Source organism: Myotis davidii, unplaced genomic scaffold, assembly GCF_000327345.1.
Source record: "Myotis davidii unplaced genomic scaffold, ASM32734v1 scaffold576, whole genome shotgun sequence".
NCBI lineage: Eukaryota > Metazoa > Chordata > Mammalia > Chiroptera > Vespertilionidae > Myotis > Myotis davidii.
Window position 1 is genome coordinate 942,027 of NW_006287104.1, and position 3,961 is coordinate 945,987.

General features: G+C 40.5%; 1 pseudogene; it reads left to right on the top strand.

Moving 5' to 3' along the window:
* LOC102755253 overlaps positions 1 to 3,961 on the top strand; it is a 35,369-nt pseudogene that overhangs the window by 10,550 nt on the left and 20,858 nt on the right.

Here is a 3,961-nt window from a genome sequence, read left to right on the forward strand (position 1 = left end):
ATTAAAGAAATTGAATCAATAATCAATAACCTTCCTAAACAAGAACCACCAGTCTGATATAAAGCTTGACACTGCATGATGGTGAATGATGTAGGCCGGTCCAAGTAGAACACAAGGGAGACACAAAACGTTTCCCTCTAGAAAAGCTGTCATCTATGGTTTTGACAAAGGTGAAGAGAATCACAGAAGCCTTCCTTGGGAAGTTAGTTCCCAATGCTGTTGTCACAGTATCACCTTACTTTCATGACTCTCTGCATCTCTGGTCTCAATGAACTTAGAATAATCAAGGGTCCAACTGCTGTTGCTTTTGCTTATAGCTTAAACGAAAAGGTTAGAGCAGAAAGAAATGAGCTGATCTTCACTTAGGAGGTGGCACTTTTGATATGTCAAACCTCACTATTAAAAATGAAATCTTTGAGGTTAAAACTACAGCTAGAGAGAGCCACTTAGGTGGAAAGGACTGCAACAACCAAATAGTCAACTCTTTTATTACAGAGTTCAAGTGCGAGCATAAGAAGGCTATCAGTGAGAACAAGAGGGCTGACTCTTATCTACGCACTGCTTATCAATGTGCTAAGTGTACCCTATCTTCCAGCACCCAGGCCAGTATTGAAACTGAGTCATTCTATGAAGTTATCAACTTCTACAATTTCATTACCCATGCACAATTGAAGAATTGAATGCTCACTTATTCTGTGGCACACTGGACACTATACACAAGGTCCTTTAAAACACCAAGCTAGACAAATGACAGATCCCTGAGATTATCCTGGTGGGTAGTTTTATTCATATTATCAAGATTCAGAAACTTCTGCAGGACTTCTTCAATGGAAAGGAACTGAGTAAGAGCATTAAGCCTGAGGAGGCTGTTGCTTGCCCTGCAGCTGTCCAGGCATCCATCCTATCTGGAGACAAATCTGAAAGCATTGGAGCTTTGATCTTGAATATTACTCCTTTTTCTCTTGGGATTGAAACTTCTGGAAGAGGCATGCCTCTCTTCATCAAGCCTAACACTACCAATCCTACCAAGCAGATGCAGACCTTCACTACCTACTCTTACCACCAGCCAGGTGTGCTCATAACCTGGCTCATTAGTGCACCATAACCAAGGATAACAACCTATTTGGCAAGTTTGAATGCACAAACATACCACCTGTACTCTGTGGTGTTCCTCAGATCAAAGTCACTTTTTGTATTCATAGCAATGGCACCTTCAATATCTTTGCTATGGATAAGGGGACAGGAAAAGAGAATAAGATTACCATCACTCACCAGAAGAACCCTTTGACCAAGGAAAACAGCAAACATATGGATGAAGCTGTCCCAGAGTGCAGGAGGTAAGCCAGGAGGAATGTCTGGGGCTTCTCTCGTGTTGGAGCTTCTCCACCTGGTGGTTTCTCTTCTGGGTCCACCAATGAAGAAGTGGATCCAGGATCCTGAACATACATTTAGTTTTTGTTCTATACAAAACATCGAAAGACCCAAATTTATAGCAAACTGCATGGCAATTTTAAGGCTGGGCTGCTATAGAAACTGGCATTCTTGATACTTGAATATGGAACATGTACCCAGGAAAAGGAAATAACCTTGCTCTCTTAAAAAAATTACCTTTATTGCTGAGAGTATTACAAATGATCCCCTTATTTTCCCCCCATTTCCCCTCCACCCAGCTCCTGTCCCACCCCAGGATTTCACTGCACTATTATCTGTGTCCCATGGGCAATGCACATATGCATACAAGTCATTTGTTAATCTCTTCCCACCCCACCCCCCTTCCCTCTGAGATGTGTCAGTCTGTTCCATGCTTCCATGTCTACAAATCTAAACTCGCACTTTCTAAGCACTATATTGTAAGTGGAAAATGCAATGTCTTAAATCAAAATGTATTTGAAATTGGCACACGAAACAAATAAAAAACAAACAAAAAAAATCACAAACTTTTATTGCATCCAGATAAGTTTTCTTTTTTTAAAAAAATACATTTTATTGATTTTTTTTTTTTTTTTACAGAGAGAAAGGGAGAAGGATAGAGAGTTAGAAACATCGATGAGAGAGAAACATCGATCAGCTGCCTCCAGCACACTCCCCACTGGGGATGTTCCCGCAACCAAGATATACATGCCCTTGACCGGAATCAAACCTGGGACTCTTGAGTCCACAGGCCAACACTCTATCCACTGAGCCAAACTGGCCAGGGCAGATAAGTTTTCTTTTCAGGATATAGAACAAAACAATGGAAGTCTGTTTCTCTTGAGCCTGAATAGTGTTAATTATGAGAGTGGATGTTTGAGGGTGTAAGTCTTACTGAGCACCGATTACAAAGTGACAACGCTGTCTACATTTTCTTTAATAAATACATTTTGTATGAGTGTGGAACCTAAGCAAAGACTCATCTTTCCCAGATGTTGCAGGTATTCTTAATAAACCCATTTAACAGAGATAAAAACTGGGACTTCAGTGTATCAGTCAGCATAAAGTAGAGGAAATAGAAACATCTCTGGATGTTAAATAAATAAAAACATCTCTATTTGTAATTCCCAGAGAGTTCAAGCAAAAACAGGAGTCGATACACAAATTAGGAGTTCGCAAAATGGTAAGATGGCCTAGGGCATGGAGATAGAAGGCTATTTTCTTCATTACAACAGAAAAAGAGAAATTATAGACAGATGAAGTTGGGTTTTGTTTGGGGAGAGTGGATATAGATATGTAATTGAGATAGAGGAGATGAAAAAGTTTCCATCCAATGGTTTCTTCTGGTCAATAAAATGAGGCAGCTGAGAAGACTAGCAGAATGAGGTAGGACAGTGGTCGGCAAACTCATTAGTCAACAGAGCCAAATATCAACAGTACAACGATTGAAATTTCTTTTGAGAGCCAAATTTTTTAAACTTAAACTATATAGGTAGGTACATTATTATTAACTTAATTAGGGTACTCCTAAGGCTTAGGAAGAGCCACACTCAAGGGGCCAAAGAGCCGCATGTGGCTTGTGAGCCGCAGTTTGCCAACCACGGAGGTAGGAGGTTTGAGAAGAAAGAAAAGGTATGAAATATGATGTGGAGGATGTGAAGGAAGCTAGTGTGACTGCCAGACAGCATTTCAGATTCAGTTGATAATGTTTATCATTAATTTATAGGTAATCTGTTCAGTTATGTGCTTTTTATTTTTATGACTTTCATTTTTTAATGTTACATCTTATCAGTCTGAAACAGAGAGATAAAAAGCAGTCATAATATTTCTTTGTGAAACTTAGAACTTAATTCCATTGGACATTTGCCACACATACAGTCCCAGCCCATGTCCAAATTCCACCAGGGAATGTATCTCAGTCTCATGAGGTTCCTTTCCTTTCAGCACCTCTGGACATCCTTCCTCTAACCCAGACCTCCTTCAGCTCCCAGCCCTGAGCTCCTGAGAGAAACATCTCTCACCAGAGCTACCTCAGATCATGGGAGATCCAGTCTGATAGCACAGGCAAAGGTAAGTCTGGAGCCTCTACCTGTGAAGGGTGTCAATCCCAAAGTTGGAGGAGGAGGCAGTTTGAAGAAAGGACCAAGTTGGTGTTCTGTGAAAGATTCTACAACACAGAGGAGGTGTGGATGGAGAGAGCTGTGCTTCTTCACAGGAAAGTGGAATGAAAGAGGACAGAAGAAGAGAAAGAGGGTAGGGATAAAATAATTATGCTTACTAAAAGTTTTTGGGGGCTATTTGTAATTCCCAGGGGTGAGATGTCTCTTTCTAGGTGTTTGCACTCTATAACTTAATCTGTGACACCTAGGCCAGTGGTCTTCAAAATAGAGTATATACACCTGAGAGTGTGAAAAGACTCTGCAAGATACTCAGATAGGAGTAGCATGAACAAGGTGAATGTTCATACCCTCAAACCTCATATGTGCTCTTCCTTAAAAGTGGTTGGAGAGGCTTATTTCCCATTCCATCTCTCACAGTTGTCTTTCTTTTA